Source organism: Apium graveolens, chromosome 3 (genome assembly GCF_009905375.1).
Source record: "Apium graveolens cultivar Ventura chromosome 3, ASM990537v1, whole genome shotgun sequence".
NCBI lineage: Eukaryota > Viridiplantae > Streptophyta > Magnoliopsida > Apiales > Apiaceae > Apium > Apium graveolens.
In genome coordinates this window covers 87,990,118-88,013,376 of record NC_133649.1, presented here as the reverse complement: position 1 = coordinate 88,013,376, position 23,259 = coordinate 87,990,118, and the positions used below count along the sequence as shown (strand labels likewise).

The 23,259-nt window shown below is 35.8% G+C and overlaps 1 non-coding gene across 1 annotated transcript; it reads left to right on the top strand.

The window, feature by feature from the left end:
- Window positions 1-286: 286 nt before the first annotated feature.
- On the top strand, window positions 287-393 carry LOC141716380 (small nucleolar RNA R71). The gene has a single exon (XR_012573092.1). It is a non-coding gene; the product is annotated as a small nucleolar RNA R71 (small nucleolar RNA).
- Window positions 394-23,259: the final 22,866 nt, after the last annotated feature.

Here is a 23,259-nt window from a genome sequence, read left to right as displayed (position 1 = left end):
TATCTGCTTAACACCATAGTTAGCCAGAGAATTGATCTTCATAGACAAGGCCTTTAGTTGAGCAGTGATAGCCATAGCTTTATCCACCTCAAGAACTCCTGCTACCTTGCTCTGTGGCAATCTCTGGGCTGGATATTGATATTTATTAGCAGCCATCAGTTCAATTAGATTATAAGCTTCCTCATAGATCTTTGCCCATAATGCTCTACCTGCTGCTGCATCGAGCATGGGTCTGGACTGTGCTCCCAACCCATTGTAAAAACAACTGATGATCATCTAATCAGGCATTCCATGATGAGGACACTTCCTAAGCATCTCCTTGTAGCACTCCCAAACTTCATATAAAGATTCTCCTGATTGCTGCGCAAATTGAGTAAGAGCATTCCTGATTGCAGCTGTCTTCACCATAGGGAAGAATTTAGTAAAAAACTTCTGAGCAAGATCTTCGTAAGTAGTAATCGAACCAGCTGGTAGAGAGTGTAACCAGCTCTTAGCCTTGTCCCTAAGAGAGAATGGGAACAGTCTCAGCTTTACAGCATCTTCAGAAATACCGTTGAACCTGAAGGTGTCACAGATCTCTATGAAATCCCTAATGTGTGTATTGGGATCTTCCGTCGGAGAACCCCCAAACTGGACTGAAGTTTGTACCCATTGAATTATGCCAGGCTTGATCTCAAAGGTATTAGCTGTGATAGCTGGCCGGATAATGCTAGATTGAATGTCATTGATCTTGGGTTGAGAAAAATCCATCAAGGCTTTCGTTCGTGCTGCTGGATCTCCCATTGTAATGAGTACCTGAAACACACATAAATAAACTGTGAAATTAAAAGAATCTGAGTCAGTGAACTTTAACGACCACTGATGACAAGCACATAAACTAAAAATTAACACCGAGTCCCCGGCAGAGGCGCCAAAAACTTGTTAGGGCGAAAACACGCACTAAATTACACGCAAGTATACGCGTTCGCAAGTAATATAGAATATCTTCTAGTTCGTTCCCACAGAGACTCTATTAAGTTAAATTCAGAATGTGCACCTATGCATCAATGTATGATTATCCTTCACTGCTAAGACAATTATCAAATAAGGGTTTTGATTAACTAAGATATTAACTAACATGCAATTAGCTACGAGAATAAAAGATTGAATAAACTATATAAGACAAACATGGGATTCTAACTTCATTAAATACTTCATTCAATAGCCTTTTCATTCTTAACCTTAGCATTTGCTAGTGATGACACTAATCAGATAACACAAAACTGATAAACGCCAACTTTCGTTGCACGAGTACCATTCTACCAGACATCCACAAAAGAGATAGAAGCTGAATAGGCACCAACTATATTGAGACCCTATATGTCTATAGAATTTGACAATATAACGGTTTAAGCATAAGTTATCTATCTTGATTACATAGGGCAAGTAAAACGGTTAGAGTTACCCACGAATCATGCATAAGAAATACATGAACCTATGCTAGCATGGCAAGTTCTAAACCCCTATATTCACTGTCACTTCAATAGAGATTAACACGCTATCTTATATGTTAGATACGCCCATAAGACGAATAAGCACAACCAATACTAGGATATCAATCAATCACCACACACCAAGATATCAAAACAAATTAATTATTGAAATCCATAAGTAAATCCGCTAGAATCCCATGATAATGATTAGACCATAATTGAACTCATCGTCACCTTGGGTTCCAATGAAAGCATGGTATAAAACAAGGTCTTAATAAACTGAATAATGATTAAAGTACGAATAAACGAGATCTAGGTTCAACAAGAACGAAAACGAGCATCCAAAGTTACAACTAATTCAAAGAATCATAAGTTGAAAATAAGATCTTCTTTTTCGGAGTTGTTCTGTGCTTCTAGGTCTTCTCCTTGGTATCCCAATCTTCCCGGATGATGAAAACCCTTTTTTTAAGTATATATACGCCCCTAGTGGACCTGGACCCTTAAAATCGTCAAATTCCACTCAAAAAAGGCTTTTTCAACGAAATCAGCAACCAGCCGCGCCTTGGGTGGCCGTTCAGCTCTCCTGGGCGGCCGCTCAGCTCTCCTGGGTGGGCGCTTAGCTCTCTGGGCGGGCGCTCAGCTCTCCTGGGCGGGCGCTCAGCTCCTGTCTGGAAAAATTTCTGATGAATCTTGTTTTGGCCATAACTTGAGTTCTACTCGTCAGAATTAGGCGATTCAACTGCCCACGCGAAGCTATTGAGATTCTATAAAACTTGACAATGGCCTTGGCTTCCAATTCTGATCACTTTTTATCATATTTCCTTTAAAAGATCTTTTCTTCATATAACTGATACCTGAAATGCAATAACACAAAAACACATCAAAATACCAACAACTTGAGTCCAAATCACCAATTTAAGCTTGTAATTAAGCATTCCAAGTGGATATAAAATCCACTTATCAACTGGACCTGATGATCAAGTTGGACAAGAACAGGTTTATCAGACCTATTCATGAGAAAGTAGAGGCTATTGAGAAGGTTCAAGAAAATCAATAGGCCCAACTGACTAAGGTCCTGCAGAATCAAGCCTCTCAACAAGCTCAACCGAATAAAATTCAATCTTCAGTAGAACTTCTTCTATCTTTACTCCTACCAGATGATGCCAAAAAGGGGGACAAGGTAATGAAGTCCAAATGCTCAACTAGTCAAGTACTGAAGAAAAAGAATGATGAAGAAGATGACCAGGGAAACCCTAGAAAGGGCAAGGGTCAAGGGCAAAACAACAAAGTTTCTTCAAGGAAACTAATTTTTGACTCTAACAAATCTTCTACACAGAAGAAGACAAGTTCTGAAGTTATAAATGCTCAAACTCTGATAGCAAGTTCTGATAATCAAATTCTGATATCGAGTTCTGATCTTCTCATTCAAGGTGATAGTCAAGACTCTCAGAAATTCTTGCAAACTCTGAAGCTCAAGGGAAGGGAGACTACAGTCTATTATAAAGATCCCAAGATTCAGACACTTGATGAAGAAATTGCTAGAAGGCTATTTCTCAAGCATAATCCCGGAATGGATTTAGAGACTCTCAAGGAGGAAGAAGCTAGATTTGCAGCTGAGAAGATAAATCTTAAGTCTAAAGCTTCTGATGCAAAGAAACCTCCAAGACCTAAAATTGGTAGAAAATCCTTTTGATTGAAGCAGTTCCATAGACCACTATTTTCAACTCTTATTTTCTTTATTTTTCTTCCAGTAGATTTGAAGTGAATTTTGATTGGAGTTTTGAATGATGGAGGTTTTGAAAGTTTCTTTAGAAATAGTTGGTTGGATTGAATAAGTATTTTGAGTAGAGAGTTAGCTTAGAGTTTGTAGAGGTATTTAGGCTTGGAGGTTTGGTTGTTTTGAGTTTGTATTTGGATAGAGGTTTGGGTTGAGGTTGGTAGAGTGTTGGATTTTTGGCTTATTGGGTTTTCTTGGTGTCTTTACCATCTTTCTTCTTGTCTCTATCCTTCCCTTTCTTTTGATCATCCTTGCTACTTTTGCTTTCTTATGGCTCCCACTTTCTTTGCTTGAATGACTTGATTTTTAGCTAAAAGATTTGTCTTCATCTTTCTTTTGCTCATAATCATCCAAGTCATCATCTTTTTCATTGATCTTGGTTTGTGGTAGCATGGTGTTTGCATTTTCAAGTACCTTGAAAATATCTTGATCATCTCAATATCCTCATGTGTCTTGTTCTTCTTGGTCTTCAACTCTGTCTCGATGGTCATCATCAGCTTCTTATTAGTCATGCAATAATGATTTGGTTATTGAAAGTGTTTGCATCTCCTGTATTGGGGCATATGTAGGCCACTCATTTGCTAGGTTATAGATATGCTTCAGGGAAAGCTTTTATTTGACCTGATTAAAGTTTATGTAGAAAAAGAGTATCCTCTGGATCGATCACTTTGACCTTGTTGATGTATATATCCAGTTCTGAGGCTCTTCTTGATCTTACAAAGGAGAGAGAAACCTGCATGCACCTATCAACTCCAGAGTCATTTACATTCACCACAATTCTTTTTCTCCTTGAACATTTGTACAGTGACCAATACCACTCTCATAAAATTGATATTGTTGTCACAACCTTCTTGTAAGAGATATGATTGAAGTTGAGTGAGACTCTCAGGACTTCAAGAAAATCACCAAACTCCTTGTCAAGACAAGGGCCTTCAGCTGCTATTTTGAGTCTTTCGATCCCAACATCATCCTCACTTTGGCTTGGTTTTATCTTGGGCTCCATCATCTCCCCCTTAGGTTTGGTTGCAGGAAAGGTGACATTGTGAGAAATCCAGGCCCTTACTATTTGAGGAGTTTCCTGAAGAGGGACTTTTAAAGCACCCATGATAGCTCTAAAAAACACACGAGTTTGCATTTGAAAATACTTCTAGGAGTTTATCAGGAATTTAATGTCTTGCTGTTAACTTTGGACCATAGTGGTTGGTTAAGAAAGTTAAAAAGTGGTGGATGCATTGGATGTCTGAAGTTCATTAATTTAACTTTGGAGAGCTCGAACTTGAAAAGATGAAGATGTAGAAGGAGCACTTATAGATTTTTAGTAGAGATAGTTGTACCAAAGGTATCCTGCACCACTCTTTTAATTTCCTCCATCACCAAGGCCTAAGGCTCATATCTAGCCCTGTGAAGCCGATCCACTTTGATCTAGGTGTCATTGCTATCGGAGATTTATTGTTGGATCACATTATGAAGAGCAATAAATGAGTCCTTGAGTTTCTTGATGTTTTATTCTACAGTTGAGAGATTCAGTTTAGCAAGTTTATCAAAAACTTGATGAACTTGGTTTTGATTTCAGTAAGAGTTGGCATGAGTTCATCAGTTTTCTAATTAACCAGTTTCTTGACTTCACTTTGATGACCATCCAGAGTCTGTTCTAGACCTTTGCCCATGAAATTGAAAGCTTTGAGTTGAGCCTTATAGACCTCTTTGATGGCATCATAGACCGCTTGTGGAGTGAGTACTTTGGAATTGTTGCTCATAATAGTAATGTGCTCATCTTTAAACCTGGAAAGTGCTTCCTCCATGTCAATTGTGAATGTCTTTGAGAGCCAAGCATCAACATTTCCATCTTGCTCAGCTTCATTTATCACTTTTTCATGTTGATCATCAACCTCCTCTCTATAGTTTAACATGATAGCCTGATAGTCTTAATTAGATGTATCTGAGGTTAGCAGTTGTTGTGCTATATTGGAAAACCCTTCAATATGATCCACAAGCATAGCATCTATAGTCTGTGGTTGAGCTTGGGTATCTTGAAGCCATTGGGCCATGAGATGTGCAGGAGGCTGAGTAAAAGTGGAGGGTAGGTTTGTGTCTAGTTGGCTTGTGGTTGAGGTGGATTGGATGGTATGGCGTGCGGTACTTGTGACTGGAGTCACACTTGAACTCATAGTGGAAACTGTGGTTTTGAAAGTGTGTTTTTTACTTGGTAAGTGAATCTCCATTTAAATTGGACGGGAGTTGACCAGGTTACTGTCATGTGCCATGGCCTCAAACCCTAGTTCTTCTTGCAAAGAACTGGCACTTGAATGTGCTATTGTACTTGCCTCCCCAATAGCTGGATCATTGGAAATTTGACTCATAACTTCAATTGTCAAGGCAATTTCAGCTAGGGTTTTGAGGGGATTTATTTCTTCAAGAGAAACCTCTAACGGAATTGGAGATGATTTGAGTAGCTCAGCCTCAAGAGTACTACCCTTAAACCTTGCAGTCTGTGAAGACTGTTGTGCACAGAAAGGTGCATTGAAACCTATAATCACAGGGTGTTTAGTAAAAACTGATGAAACACATGTGTTTGTGATGATATCATAAAGGTCTATCTCAACATGTAGCCTCTCACCATCCAAATATGGGTTCTCAGTGGTGATCACAGTTTCAAGAACTGTGTCTAGGGGTGTAATCGAGCCGAGCCGAGTCGAATACTGAAAGGATCGGCTCGAGCTCGATTAAAATAGTTCGGGCTCGAGCTCGAGCTCGACGAGATCGACCGAGCCTTTAATTTTCTGTTTGAAGCTCGTCTCGTAAAAGATTTGGTAAGCTTGAGTTCGGGTCGAAAGCTCGAATTAATTCACTAAATATTAACAAAAAATTGAAATATTATCGGTTCGACTGGATAAAAAAATAAATAATATGTAATAAATATTAAATTTTTACATAAAAATATATTTATAATAAAAAATTAAAAATAATAGAGGCTCGAAAAGGCTCGCGAACCTTACGAGCCGAATAATTTGAAGCTCGAGCTCGGCTCGGTTAAAAAATTGAAAAGCTCGAGCTCGAGCTCGGATCGATTATTTTCGAGTCAAATTCGAATTTTTTATGAGCCGAGTTCGAGTAGCTCATGAACAGTTTGGCTCGTTTACATCCTTAACTATGTCACTTGATTTTAGCAGAGCTTTAGAAGTGGATTCAAGCTCTTCATTATATGAAGAAGAAATTTTGGAGATATGATTTATGATGTTAGCATTAAGTGTTGGCAACTTCCCCTGAGTAAAAGAGGGAGCTTCAAAAGATGTGTTGTCACTCAAGTGCGTTCCATCTAAATTACTTCTTTTACCATCTTGAGAGTGCTCAAGAGGGTGCTTGTTTCAATAATGATATCTTGTTGAGAAGATGTCATTAGAGTATGCTTAATTCTCATATTTATAACTACATCCTTTTGAGAAGATGCAGAGGTGGTCATTTGAGTGGTCAACTCTATCTTCTTTTACTTCTTTAGCTTTTTGACCTAGGGTGACACTTCCTCACTTGGTTCCTCTCCAGTCTTACTAATTACTACCAGGTTACTTTGTTTCTCTTCTTTTTACTAACTCCATCCTTTTGAGAGGATGAAGCAGTTGGTTTCCTAGCCTCTAGAGGTTGTGGAGAAGGGTTTTCGGCTGTGTTAGGCCCCTGTAGGTTATCTTGTTTAGGTTGTTCTACAAGATCAGAGGCCATAATTATACTAGATATTGCACCGCTTCTCATGTCAGGAATTGGGTAAGATTAAGTTCTAAATATCTCCAATATAAAGTCAGTGATTTTTAGACTTACCTTTACATGGTTATTTATATTTAATGATCCAAATAGAATTTTGAACACTTGTTTGTAATTGCCTATTTGATTAACATTTATACCTTCAATCAAATGTATGTCATTTACTTTATGATTTAAAGTAGACATAATAAATCTTGGGAAGAAAATCTCTTTACCTCTACTTACCAAAGGTATGGTTAGCTTTGTACTCAGCTCCTCAAGGATCAAGCTTCCAACATCCAGATGCTTATTGTATGTCATTGAGTACACCAACTTCTGGACCACACTTGAGTCAACGACAAAAGACCACTCCCTTTTCAGGTATTTGTAACACCCCCAGATCCGGGGTCGGGGATCCGGGTCGTCACGGTCTTTCTTTCCACAATATCACTTTACTTAATTAATAATAATAAACTTATGCTGTGACCCCACACTAACACACACCACAACCCGTTATAGTCTCAGAGATGAAATTTAAATAAGTACAAGTCTTTGAATCCACAATTTAAAAGTTATTACAACCCAAAATGATTACTTAATAAATTTACAGTTAATTGCCATTATCTGCCACCAGTTATAATTATACATAATTGATTCTCAAAAGTAGATGGTCTGATCTACAATAGATCTACCTCTGCAGCTATAGCAGCTACAACATCCACGGGAAGACGCGGGACGCTTCCCACGCGCTTGCGCTGGGTCTGCTGGAGTCTGGCCATCTTTCCTAACTGTTGTTGTGTGATGAAGAAATAAAGCAAGGGTGAGCAGCAAGCCCACCAAAATAATATGTATAATGATTAATAGTATATGAGCCTACTCATAATACTCATGAAAGTCTTGGTCAAAAGAAATGAACCAAGTTTGATATCTTAATGCGATGAAGTCGCAAAATATTCAGTATATATACATATATACTTTTCAAAATATTGGAAGTCCTCTTCCATGCATAATATACACAAAGTCCCAGTGTATAACTGTATAAAAAAATATCATTGCAAGGTGATCTCATATATCTAACCTTGTCTCAACGTTTTTCTGAAAATCTTTGTCATTCATAAGACAATTATTAATTAGATATAAGTTTAAAAGATGAAGTTACAAGATACCCCAATATACTTATATCTTTCCCAAATACTACTTGAACTACCACCGTTCAAGTTATAATCAGTTTCAAAAGTTCATCACATAGATGAGACTACAAGACAAGATTTGAATAGATTCAATCTTTAAAATATTATTAAAGGAAATGAAGTTATGACATACTTCATTAAGTTCTGATATATATATATATATATATATCCACATATACTTCTTCCTTTATACATTTCCTGAAAACATCTGTCATGTTAAGTATGAACAGAGTTTGAAACATCCAATGAATTTTGGAAAGGAAAAGAATTTTGGCATAAACCAGATATCTTGCTGATCAGGCAAAGATACCCATAAGTAACCTTTTCTACTAGTAGATGGACGAATTCCCCACTGGTCATCACCCTGGTCTCAATAGGACCTTATGCTGGACTGCCACTCAGCCACTTACGCATTTGATGGACTCCCACTGAGCCACTTACACTATCATGGACGCCCACTGAGCCCATGTTGCTTATGCCGACTCAATAGATGGACTTACTTCCCGAACGTTGGGTAGGTAATCAATTCATTTACCAAAACTGCAACCTTGTTGCGAATATAAAATACACCACAGAGCCGGATCCCTCAGTTTTGAGCGAGTATTTAAATCTCCTTAAAAGGAAGATCTTAAATATAAAAATGAGTTTTGGGATCCGCTCTAACTTTTAAAAATATTTTTGAAGACTCGAAAACACTTTAAAGAGTGTTTGGAGTAATGCTGATTTAATGAAGTAAATCAGTCCCCAGTATGAAAGAAATATCTGAATATTATTATTTAAATAATATTCCCATAAAGAATAATGGAGGTAGAAGTTGGAAAACTTATACTCGAATGAATAGCAAATAATCAAATATATACTTATACGAAAGTAATATCTTTATTTGAATAATCAAAAAAATAAGTTTGATTATCGACACCTTATTCTTTAATACAATAAGGAATATTATTAAGTAATAAGCGGAGTCATAATACCTCGAATGAATAATATAAATAATATTCATTAAATGAAATAAAGGAGTCAATACATCCTCAAATGACTGTCCAATTAATAATCATTAATTAATATAAACTGAGTCATAAGCCCTCGAATGAATATTCGAAATCATATTCAATAATAAAATAAAGGAGTCATACCTCCCCAGATGAATATTCGAAATAATATTCAATAATAAAATAAAGGAGTCATAAGTCCTCAAAAGAATATTCAAGTAATATTCAAATGATAAAACAAACTGAGTCATAAGCCCTCGAATGAATATTCGAAATAGGATTCAATTAATAAATTAAAAGTTATCGAATAAACCTTATTCGATTAATAGTTTGGAAAACTATAACCATATATATATATAAGTATATATATATATTTATATACATATATACAAAATCTACTCGGGATCCTCGACTCCCGGTTTAGAAATATGTTCACCTTTTATCCCTTATACTAAGGGTATACGCAACTACTTGCTTATTTCTAGCATAGGTATTATGCAACTATAAGCATTGAAATCCACAGATAGATAACCAGATTACGAAACAGACATGCATATATACCATATCAGCATGCTCCAATATATCGCAAAATTTGCTAATAACAATCATGCACTATCACAAGATAATGCATATACATATATTTACATCACAACAACAGTATAACGGGTAGAAAACTTGCCTGAGCGACTTGGGGTGATAAAAGGCTCGGGACGAGTCTGGTAACCTATAAACAACAAGTAAGTTGGAATTAAACCAAAATCACTTGTAAATCTATACTTTAACTAACTTAGACTCTAACGCTTGTTTTGCGCTCACTGATTCGCTTAAGCCACTCGGGTACCCTCGGCTCCACTATTTTTAATAATTTAACCTTTACGAGTTTTAAAGTGATTCCTTCGCGAGTGTCTTACCAACTGCCTAACACACTTACCATAAATGTTTCATACTTCAATTAGTCCTTTAAGGTCTTTAACCTATGTTTCAAAGTAAGGCGAGGGGAAATGTTTCATTCGCGAAACGCCGTTACTTGAAACGGTCGTTTCTCCTAAACCGTGCATCGGAATCGAACGAACTACATATCAAAACGAAGCTCGTAACATGAGCTATCTAAACATGGCAATGGTCACAATCTAGCAGGGGGTTCTCGGGTCCTAATGTTATGCACAAAAACAGTCTAAAGAAAATCGGACGTTACGACGGCTATGTTTACGCGATTTCCCAAATTTAAACCAATTCAAACAACCACAATTTCAACTCCAATTCACAACCCAATCAAACCTTCATCTAAACTACATTACAACAGCCCCAAATCAACTTAATAATACCAATTTATTCATCTAAACCAAGTCAAAAAAATGTGACCAAGAACTTCAAATCTAACAAGCATCACTCCTAACTCCAAAATCAACAAAACCACTTACTAAACAAAGCTCTATCATGAGTACACACTCATTACACTAACCCATCATCTAACATTATGAAATCCAAACCAACAAAACTTAATACTAAGGGTTTGAGAAGTTATACCTTCCTTGGAGAGTGGAGAATCAAGAGAATGGCTTGGAATCACCCTTAAAGTCCTTATCCAAGCTTAATCTAAACAAAACTTCAAGAACACAAATTTTAGTTCTTGAAAACACTATTCACCATCTTCTTTCATGATTTATAGAAAAAGATTGGCTTGGAATTAGAAGCTTAAACTTATAGGAAGTATGTAACTATCCATGGGGAAGCTTAGATAATTACCTTGCTAAATAGTAAGTGGAGGAGCTTGGACTTTCATTTTTTAAGAAAAGCACCCGAGAGCATGAAGAAGAAGAAGAGAGATTTTTGTGTTTTGCCTTGATTTGCTTTTGGTTGGTTGATTTTTGTTGTTTGTTTTAGTGAATTACCTAGTTGCCCTTGATTTTGTGTGGTTCTCTTTCAACCACACCTCCTTCCTTCCCATGTCATGCTTGTGTCATCCTCATGATGTCATCCTCCCCTCCTTGTCCTCTTTCTATTGGTTGGATGACATCATCCCCACTAATCCCTTTGATTAACTTCCTAATTGTTTGCCTAATGACCGCTGATCTGTTATACGGTTCGCTTAACTTTCGTTTTCGTTTATCGTTTGAAGGATCATACCCGGGATCTTATTACTTAGGTTCCCTTAACCTTTCTCAATACATTACATTTCTTTTTATGATCCTCTATCATAATCCTTTAATTTAAATCCTTTTTATCCTGTTACCTTATACTCAATTCTCTCCGTATCTAGTGGATTTCCGGGAAAAATCCAAGTGTTCGGAATTGGATTCTGACGATCTTTACATACACTTATATACTACATAGAGTACTAATAATATCCCATAAGATCAATAACAGAACCCCTACATAGCGTGGCATGAAAAGTTTTCTCATTCAGCAAAAACACTATTCATAAGGGTTTCAAAAATTTCCAAAAATTGGGGTTATTACAGTATTTCTTGTTCATCCTGGCCATATCAATCTTCTCACTGTAATTGATGAAGTCCATGAATTCAGCCAATTCCTGAGTAGTAGGTGCTTCAACCATGTTGTCAGTAGAAATTCCCAGTGCTTTGTTGATGTCATTTGCATTAAACTCAACAGCTACACCCTTGATTGTGCAATTGACTACCATGGAAACTGTTTGATTATCATTGATATTGGTTTGAATGACTGCAGTATTCCAGAACTCAATGAGAACATCCAAGTAAAGCTTAGGGTTGGCTGTTAGGGCTCCTGCTAGATATGAATCAACTATAAACTTGAAAAAGTATTTGAAGTTTTTCAGTGCCTGAGATGGGTCTAGAAAAGCAAGGTAGTTGGTTCCATCCTTGGGGTAACAACTCTTATAGTGTTTGAAGCCATTTGAGAAAATAGGTTTCAGTGGGTAAGAGTTTTTGAAAGAGAGAAAGCTCGAAAAGTTTGAGAATGGTGAAAAATCGCAGTAATTAGGTCAATTGAGATCTCGAAAGCGTAAAGAGGGGTTATGTCTAGATGTCTAGGTATTTATAGTATAGAGATATGACTTCTCGATAAGAGAATAATGAATGGTTTAAAAGAGTTGTAGAGAAGTCACGTGGCTTATAGATATCTAATGTCGAGATGTCATTTTCTTGACTCTTGTAGAGAACTCGATAGTGACATATCGATATGTTGTACAAATACCCAATTTGTCCTTTTAGGACTGATTTATTCTAATTTATATTGAGAATCCAACATGTAATTATAATTTATTTTATATCAAAAGTATCACACTGAATTAATTTATTGAATTAAATTATTTCAGTTCTGAGTTATCGAGAAGTCTAAAATTTGAACCGTAGAGAATTCTATATCGATAAGTATATCGAGATCTCTATATTGCTTGTCGAGAAGTCATGAAAAAACTTATCGAGAAGTATATCGAGAGGTCATGAAAAAAACTTATTGAGAACTCTATCGAGAAGTCATTTATATACTTATCGACAAGTCATTTAGACTAATCGAGAACTCAGTTCTCTACGTACATTTGTTCTTATTGGACTCTGTCTTATAATAATTTCACATATTAATAATGTGAACTAATATTTGGATAATTTTTCTTAGAATTAGAAAAATTCCAAGTTAGATTTATTTTTTGGAAATAAATATACATAGAATTTTGAAATATTTATAAATTATATTCTAGTTAATTCCTAATTAAATCAAATTAATTTTAATTATTAAGAATTAATCTGTTGTAAAATATTAGCTGAGTTCTTACCTTAGGATGAAGAATTTAGCATACCAATTTCACTTACAAGTCTAGTAAAAGTTGCTTCATCCAAAGGTTTAGTGAAAATGCCAGCTAACTGTTTTTCTAGTTGGAACAAAAACAAGCGCAATTGTACCATTTGCAGCATGTTCTCTGATAAAATGGTACCTTACATCAATGTGCTTAGTTCTAGAATGATTAACTTTATTAACAACAATAGATATTCCATTAGTATTGTCACACATGATAGGAATCCATTGTAACACTAGGCCATAATTCATTAGTTGATTTATTATCCAAAGCACTTGATCACAACTTCTAGCAGCTATGTATTCAGTTTTAACTTTGGAAGTTGATATAGATTATTGTTTCTTACTATACCATGATACAAGTCTTTGACCAAGAAATTGACAGTTTCCACTAGTAGTCTTTCTGTCTATCATGCATCCATCAAAATCTACATTTTTGTATCCAACAGCTTCAAAATTAGTTCACTTAGGATACCACAATCCCAAGTTTGGTGTCCCCTTTAAATATCTGAAAATCCTCTTAACAACCATTAGATGTGATTTTTAAGTATTTTCTTGAAATCTTGCACACAAACATGTAGCAAACATGATGTCTGGTATACTTGCAGTCAAGTAAAGTAAAGATCCAATCATTCCTCTATAGCTTGAGATGTCTACACTTTTTCATTTCTTATCTTCATCCAATTTGGTAGCTGTAGGCATATAAGTAGATGCAGGTGAACAATCCATTAGTCCAAATTTCTTTATAAGATCTTTGACATACTTAGTTTGACTGGTAAAAATTCCATAACTTCTTTGGCTAACTTGAAGGTCAAGAAAGTAACTTAGTTCTCCCATCATGCTCTTTTCATATTCACTTTGCATGAGTTTTGAGAATAATTGACACAACTTGTCATTAGTAGAACCAAAGATGATATCATCCACAAATATTTTAACTAGGCAAATGCAAGGAAAATTCTTATTGAATCAAGTCTTGCAAATGGAGAAAAGGTTTCATCATAGTCAATCTTTTCTTCTTGTGATTCAAGTCTTGCAAATGGATGAGTAATTAATAATCTCATATTTTTGCATAATTTCATACCTATTTATTACTTGCTTTCATATTTAAATAAATTAATTTGTTGCATTCTCATCATTTTTGTAGATATTTGGAAAAATGAGAAATGTGAAGAAAAAAAGGAGAAAAGGGCAAAAATGGAAGAAATATAATGTCACCAAGCAACTTAAAAAAATGCCAAAAGAAAGAGTTGGTGGAAATTAAGGGTCAAGATCAACAAAGCACACCTCTCACTTGGATGACCAAGATTCACCCAACTCTATCCTAAACCCTACTTATTAGCTATAAATACCCCTCTTCCCCCTTGTATTTATAACCTTAACTTTATCTTAGTTTACCCTAAATTTAGTAGTAGCCTCTTTTTTCAAATTCTAGATCTAGTTTTCATTTCCTTTGTAGTTTCCCTCTTGTAAACACTCACTTCAATTAATGTAATTCAAACCTTTTTATTACATATTCTCTTCTACTTTTATGTCTTGTTATTTTTATTTTAGGTTATGATATCTTTTAAAGTACCACAAGTTTTATACTTGGGGAAATGAAAGGAGCCCTCTAAATTTCTTTTTAATATTTAGTTTAGAATTTTAGATCTAGTGGTTAATTTCAGTTGCTTAGATTTACATTCACTTTTCATATTATTTTTTTCCAACATTATTTTCTTTTACCCGGCGAAACTTAATTACGGCGCAACCTTAGTTTATGTCGGAAGTAGGCTGAGCTTTTTATTAGTAGCGCATATCTGCTATGTACTCTTTTAAATTATCAGCATTTCATTTCTGACTTTACATGGGTCTGTTGTCTTCTATTGCTAGAGTCTGGGTCATTATTTCTATATAATTTTTTTTCATCTCGAAGAGCCCATTTTAAAATCAGCAGGCCTATTCCATTTGTTTAGCTTTTGTTATTCGCACTTCTTGCACTGGTTGGGATTGGTTAGTATGCTTTGCTTTGATTAATCTTATTGTCACTCTTGTCCTAAATTTTATGAAATATTAGTTCATTTAATTTCTAGTATATAATTTATGCACTAATTGTAGTTTCTGTTATAACTTTTGTCATTAGTGTGATTTTAGTATTAACTAGTGTAGCTTAAGATGACATTAATATCTATATTGAATGAATAACATTAATTGATGTCTATTAATTTTCTATTTACCAAGTACTAGTTATGTTTACAAATTAGGCTTGTAAATTTGATTTTCTTGTTTGTTTGCGGGCCTATTATATTTGTAGCCCATTTAGATAGATTTCATTTTAAATTGAAGGCCCAACTTGCTTCTTGTCTTAGTTTAGTTTAATTTATATTAAATGTGGCCCATATTCATGTTCTGTTTTACTAGCCTTCCTGCTCCTTTCCTTTTCATTAGTATATCAATGATAATTTAAATAGTCTGATCACATGCACTAGTTTCTATTAGCAGTAGTTATAAATTTCACAGCCGCGTCTTTTATTTTTATTTTTTTTATTGATTTTTTTTGTTTTAGTTAGTTTTTACGATTACTTATGCTATCCACTCTTTTATTAGTTAATAAATAAAACAAATCTCTCAATATAATTCTCTAGTTCGCCTAAATTAGAATTTAAGGTCTCGCGAAAAATTATAGAATTCTCTAGTGCACCAGTCTTAAACCCATGTGTGTCTTGCAACACACTGGTACTTGAATGTGCTATATTTGCCTCCCCTATGACATGATCATTGGCAATTGTACTCCTAGCATCAACTGCCAAGGCAATTTATGCTAGGGTTTTAAGGGGAGTTGTCCCTACATGAGGAACCTCCAATTGAATTAGAGAGGATTTAGATAGCTCCCCCTCAGGAGTACTACCCTCAAACCTTACAGTCTGTGAAGACTTATTGGCTCATTAAGGTGCATTTTGAGTTTCCATGGGGTCTTCAGTGAAAACTGATGAATCCCCCATGTTTGTGATGGTGTTATCAAGGTCTACCCCAGCTAGTAGCCTCTCACCATCTAAATGAGGTGTCTGGGTGGTGAGCAAGATTTCTAGAACCAAGTCACTTGATTTTTGTTGCACTTGAGAAATAGATTCAAGTGCAGTATGGGAAGAAGAAATTTTAGAAATTAGAAGTTGTTGTTCAGAAGTGAGTGTTGGCAGCTCCCCCTGAATGGATAAGGGAGCTTCAAAAGATGTGCCTTCACTGTGTGTGCCTTCCTTATATCTCCTACCATACACTTGAATTGCTTCTTGTGCAGGCTGTGCAGACTCACTATTGGTTGCTTTTACAACTGTATCCTATTGGGAGGATGCAGAGGTGGCTAGAGTGGTCAACTCAGTTTTCTTACTCCTTTTGGATCTTTCAACTAGAGATGATTGTTTTTCAGCTATATCCTCACCACTCTCAGTTGCAACAGTTAAGGTTGCCCCCTTTCTCTTCTTTTACTCACCTCATCCTTTTGAGAAGATGAGGTGGTTGGTTTCCTAGCTTCTAAAGGTTTTGAAAGAATGGTTGCAGCTTGGGAAGATCCCTGATGGCGTTCCTGTGCTTGTACTTCCACAGGTTCAGAGATCATAGCTGTGCTAGATTGTATGTTAGATCTCATGTCAGGCATATGGTAAGGATAAGTGCTAAACCTCTCCAACATAAATGGAGTGATTTTCAGACCTACATTTACCTTATTCTTTGTAGTAAGTGAGCCAAATATTATTTTGGACACTTACTTACAATTGCCTATTTTAGTACTATTTATACTATTCAATAGGTGTATGTCTACTACTTTATTATTTAAAGTGGACATAATAAATCTAGGGAAGAAAATTTCTTTATCTCTAGCTGACAGGGGCATAGTTAGCCTGGTTGCAAGTTCTTCAGGATCAACATACCAACATTCAAGTGTCTGTTGTGGGCAATTGAATACACCAACTTTTGCACCACACTTGAAATGTTGTCATATTCTGTCTACCTGCATGTGAAGGCTTTCACCACTGAATCAAAGATGAATGACCACTCCTTCCTTAGATTAGTCTTATTCAGGCCTGATAAGTTGATTCTTCCACCATAGTTGATAAAGTCTAGAAACTCAATCAGCTCATCAGGAGTTGACACCTCCACCATATTTGCAGTGAGCAATCCTAAAGCTAGGTTTGTTGTCCTCCAACTAAGCAAGTCACCACCATTGATACAGAATTATCATTCATCACAGTGCTCACCACAGCTGTAGTCCAAAACACATGCGACACATCCATGTACAACACTAGATTAGCAGTCAAGGCTCCTGCAATGTAAGATTTAGACAGAAATTTCACAAACCCCTTGAAACTATCAGGGACTTGGTTAGCATCAGTAAAAGCCAAATAGTTTGTTCCTTTCTCTGGGATAGTTGCTCTAACAGTGTTTTGTGCCATTGTAGTTTAGTGAGTGAGAATGGGTAAGAAGAATTTTTGAGAAATGAGTGAAACTGAGAGAGAAATCGGTCTTTGCTTGAAAGGCTAGGTCACTTGAGATCTCGAAAATTATAAGTATGTATATGTATCGAGAAGTCTGGGTATTTATAGTAAAAGTGAATGACTTGTCGAGAACTCAAAAATAGATGTTTGAAATTCCTCTATCGAGAAGTCGTCTTAAGTAAATATGATGTCTGGTCTACTTGCATTTAAGTAAAGCAATGATCCAATCATCCCTCTATAGCTTGAGATATCTACACTCTTGCCCTTCTTATCTTCATCCAACTTTGTTGCAGTAGACATAGGTTTAGATGCAGGTGAACAATCAACAACACCAAACTTTTTCAATAAATCCTTGACATACTTAGTTTGGCTGATGAAGATACCATCACTTCTTTGACTGAATTGAAGTCCAAGTAACTCAGTTATCCCATCATACTCATTTCATATTCACTTTGCATAAGCTTAGAGAATCTTTGGCAAAACTTTTCATTTGTAGAACCAAAGATGATATCATCCACATAGATTTGAACTAGGTTCATATTTTCACCATATTTCTTGTAGAAGAGAGTCTTGTCTATTGTACCTCTAGTAAAACCATGCTTCAGTAGGAATTCTGACAGTGTGTCATACCAAGCTCTAGGTGCCTGTTTTAGTCCATATAGAGCCTTGAGTAACTTGTACACAAAATTTGGAAATTCTGAATCTTCAAAGCCAGGTGGCTGTTGCACATAAACTTCTTCTTCTAGCTCACCATTCAGGAAGACACCCTTGACATCCATTTGATACACTTTGAAATTTGAGTGTACAGTAAATTTGAGTCTTGCAACTGGAGCAAAAGTTTCATCATAATCAATTCCTTCTTCTTGTGAGTAGCCTTTTACAACCAACCTTGGTTTGTTTCTGGTGACTATACCACTTTCATCCATCTTGTTCCTGAATACCCATTTTGTTCTAATAATGCTTCTGTTCTTTGGTGCAGGAACCAATTCCCAGAATTTGTTTCTTTTAAACTGATTCAGCTCTTCCTGCATGGCAGATATCCAATCAGAATCCAGTAGAGCTTCATCAATTTTTTTAGACTCTACTTGAGACATAAAACATGCATGTAGGCACTCATTAGCAGTTGCACTTCTAGTCCTCACACCAGCAGTAAGATCACCAATAATTGTTTCTCTAGTGTGACTTCTATCCCACTTCCTTGTATGAGTTTGTAGACCTTTGCCTTCATCATTTTCTTCATTATTGGTATGACTTCTAGATCCTTCTTCTCTTTCTCCCCCTGAGTTTGTGCAATCAAATTTAGGTGTTTGATATGAGTTTCCACTTCCATGATTTTCCTGTTGAGTAGTCTCTTCATTTATCATCTGTTGTGCATCAACTTCATCTTCCCCATCAGAATCACTATCAATGTTGAGGTTTTCAAATGCAAGGGCTTCAGCTTCATTATCATCAAGGCATTCCAAGCCTGGACACTTGTCATCATCAAAATTCACATCTGTGCTTTCCATAATCTTCTTTTGATCAATCACATAAACTTTGTAGGCTGTTCTTTCCAATGAATAACCCAGAAAAATTGCTTCAAAGTCTTTTGAGTCAAATTTTCCCACATTCATAGTTTTCTTTCAAAATATAACACTTGCTTCCAAACATATGAAGATGCTTTACAATAGGCTTTCTTTTAGACATGATTGAGTAAGGTGATTTACCATGTGCCTTGTTAATGAGATATCTGTTTTGAGTTTAACATGTAGTGTTAACAGCTTCTTCCCAGAAACTTGTTGGTAACTTGGCATCTTGCAGCATTATTCTAGCAGCTTCAACTAATGTTCTATTCTTTCTTTCAACTACTCCATTTTGTTGAGGTGTTCTAGAAGCTGAGAATTCTTGAACAATGCCTTTGCCTTTACAGAATTCACTCAATATTGCATTTCTGAATTATGTTCCATTATCACTTCTCAATCTTTTTACACAATTGTAACCTCAGCCTATTTTTATATCTTCTTGATATGCTCAATTATGATGTGTGGAGTTTCATCTTTAGAGTGCATGAACTCTACCCAAGTGTATCTTGAGAAATCATCCACCATCACAAGTGCATATTTGTTCCTTGAGATTGATAAGACATTTAATGGCCCAAACAAGTCCATGTGAATAAGTTGCAATGGTGCATTTATAGATCTCACAGTTTTTGACTTGTGACTTGATCTTTTCATTTTTCCTTTCCGACAAGCTTCACAAACTTCAACTTGAGCAAATTCCAGTTTAGGCATGTCTCTTACTAACTCCTTTTTGACCAAGGTGTTAATTGTCTTGAAATTCAAGTGAGACAGCTTCTTATGCCATAGCTTGCTTTGTTCTTCTGATGCCTTGGTGTAAAAGCAACAAATTCCACCCTTATTTGTTGAGTCTAAGTCTGCAACAAACAAGCTTCCTTTCCTTGCTCCTTTCAGAGCAACTTCACCAGTTTTCTTGCTGATAAAAGTACATTCTTCTTTGTTAAATAAAACTTTAAAGCCTTTGTCTGCAAATTGACTAACACTGAGAAGATTCACTTCAAGACCAACTACCAGTGCTACATCATCAATGACAATATTTTCAGAAACAATCTTTGCCATATCCCATTATGAATCCTTTGCTATTGTCTCCAAAGGTCACCAAAGGGCCAGCTTTCTCCTCAAACTGTGATAGCAAGGCTTTATCACCTGTCATATGCCTGGAACATCTACTATCTATGATCCAGATGAATTTCTTCACTTTGCCCTGCACACAATGAGTTTTAAGTGTGTTTAGCAACCCAAGTAGTGTTGGGTACTTTCTTCTTGTTAACTGATTTAGCAGAAGTAGAATGAGTAGTTTCAGATAAAATAGAGTTCATTGACTGTTGAGCATTTTCCCTTTCTGTTGTAGACCCAATTTTTGTTTCTTTGAGGTCTACTCTCAGTTTGTGACAACTTTTCATCACTTTTAAGTTGCAAGGAATACAGTCAAACTTATCACAGAAGGAATCAGGATCATTTGCAATTGCTTCATTGTATTTGCATGCTCCTTTAGTTTGCTTGCTAGCTGCCTTTTTACAAAGATCAGTTAGGTGATTCAAAGAGCCATATTTTTCACATTTCTTTCTTGGAGCATTTGCAACATAAGCAAAATTGTTGCTTTTGTTTATCCCTATTTTCCCATTTCTATTTTTCTTTTTCTTTCTTGCATCTTCAGTTTTGGTCTCTTTAACAGGTGTCTTGGGACTTTATTTGTCCATGAGTTTCTCTTCAGTATTGGAAGACTGAGTTGATTATGCAGTTTTCTTCTCTTTGTTCTCATCAACAGTTTCTTGCTTGATAATCAATTTTTCTTCACTGAAGTTGACTTCACATGCCTTGAACATAGGTGATACAACCTTTTTCAGCATAGCTGGAACATTTTCATTAGCTGTTACTTTTCCTTTGTCACATATCTCTTTCTTCTTTCTATTCAAGGCATCATAGTCAAGACCAATAGCAATGTTTGCACATGGTTTATTTTTCTCATGGTATTGTCCAACCAGTTCAGATGAATTTCTGAAAGACTTCAACTTCACCTCATTCTTTTCCAGCTTCTCCCTTAGCACTGCTTCAATTTCATTTGCACACTTGAGCTTTTTCTTGAGATAAGCATTCTCTTGCTTTACAGCTTCAAGCTCGACCAGCAATAATTCAGTTTCTTGCTTTTCACTTTCAAGCTTCTCATTTATCTTTGTTAATCTGCTAACTTCTTCATTAGTAGCAACCATGCTTGTGTGAATGTGAAATATTTCTGTGCTCATCTTCTCTACAGTTTCCTTATATTGACTCACATTTAAATCAATGGTGGTAAGATTTTGTACCTGTGATTTAGATGAGGATGATTCTCCTTGCTCCAAGGCCATGAATGCATAATTTCCAAATTCTTCATCTTCATCATTTTCAGAATCATCCCAACTTTTACCCTCTGCAATATAAGCTTTGCTTAGTTGTTTCTTCAGAAGAGCTTCATACTTTGCTTCCAATTCAAGATAAGCTTTATCCTTCTTTGCTTTCTTGGGTTTCCTGCATTCTGTAGCAAAATGGCCCAACTCATCATAGTTGTAGTACCTTATCTTAGATCTGTCAACAGATCCAGTTTTGTAGCCAGTTTTGGTTTCAGACGTGTACATCCCTTTTCTTTTCCAGCTACTGTCTTTGTTGAAAGACTGTCCTTTACCCTTGAAGTATCTTGGCTTCTTTACTCTAATGTTAGAGTATTTTCTATCCAAATAGGCCATTGACTGATCTAGCTCATCCAGTTCATCAAGAGTGTAGAACTCATCTTATTCCAATTCCAGAATGACTTGTTCCTGTGAATAATTTGTTCTTTGCTCCCTTGTTGAGGCAACTGGAGTTTGAGATCTTGGCTCATCATTAGATGTTTGGCCTTCATTGACAATTAAAGCACTTTAGCCATCTACAACATGTCCCTGACCAGATCTTAATGATTTCCTTTGAATCATTTCTAGTTCATATGTTTTGAGAATTCCATATAGAACTTCTAGTGTTATTCTGCTCAAGTATCTCCCTTCCATGATTGCTGAGATTTTCTATTCCAAATGATTAGGGAGAGTAAGCAAGAACTTCAAGTTCACCTCTTCAGCTTCATAGAATTTGTCATGGAGCTGAAAGTCATTTATTAGCTTGTTGAACCTTTCAAACACATCTGTAATACTTTCCTTTGACTTGGCCATGAAACCCTCATACTGTGAAATCAATATCCTTCTTTGATTTGATCCAACTTCCTCAGTTTCCTCACAGAGTATTTCAATCTTTTCCCATATTTGCTTGGCAGTGTCACAGTTGACAATGTTGTTGTACATTACATTGTCAAGTGACTCAATCAATATCAATTACAAACCACTATCCAGGGAAACTTTCTCCTTTTCAGGCTAACAATACTCAAAAGGATCTTTTGGAGCATAATGAGCTGGAATGACCATATCACCATCTATTGATTCTTCAACTCTAACCATAGGAATGAAGGGCCCATTTTTGAGTATCTGAATATAGAGTGGATTGGCCATCCTGATAAACAACAACATTTTCTTTTTCCAAAGAGTGTAGTTAGCTTTATCAAAGGTAAGAATTTTGATGCTACTAATTTTTTGTGTATTCATTCATCCAAGTTCTTGAATCTGTTTACTTTCAGATTTTGCTCTAATACCACTTGTTAGGAAATGAATAACACACAGGGGGGAATGTGTTTTACTGTTTTTTGAGCTTTTCTTGAATCTCTTATGGTTGAACAAAGTAAATTAAATCTTGTAGTAAAGATGTGTTCATGCAGAAATTAAGGTTGCAGAAAATAAAGAACATAAATCTTCAAAACTCACTTAATTTTATATTAAAATTAAGAATATTTTGCTATAAAATTTCTAGGCTCTTTGTTGATAAAGAGCTTAGCTTCTTCTTGAGAGAGTTACAAGATTTTTTTTCTAAATTGTTACAACTGACTAAAGGACCAATGTTAACTTTATAATTTAGTTAACTGCTGGTTTACACAGTGTATAATAAGACATGCTATTAGCTTTTGTAAACAGTCACTTGTCAATTCCATTTATAGAAAAGTATATCTTCTCTTTCTGGCTTAACATATTGTAATAACCCCAATTTTTGGAATTTTTGAAACACGGATGAATAGTAACTTTTGCTGATGATGCTGATTAAGGAAAATTATCAGACCACGCTCTATAGGAGTACTGTTATGGAAATTCTAAGATCGTATTAGTATTTCATAAAGTAAATAAGTGTATGTAAAGATCGTCAGAATCCAAATTCGAACACTTTGATTTTCCCGAAAATCCACCAGATACCGAAAGAA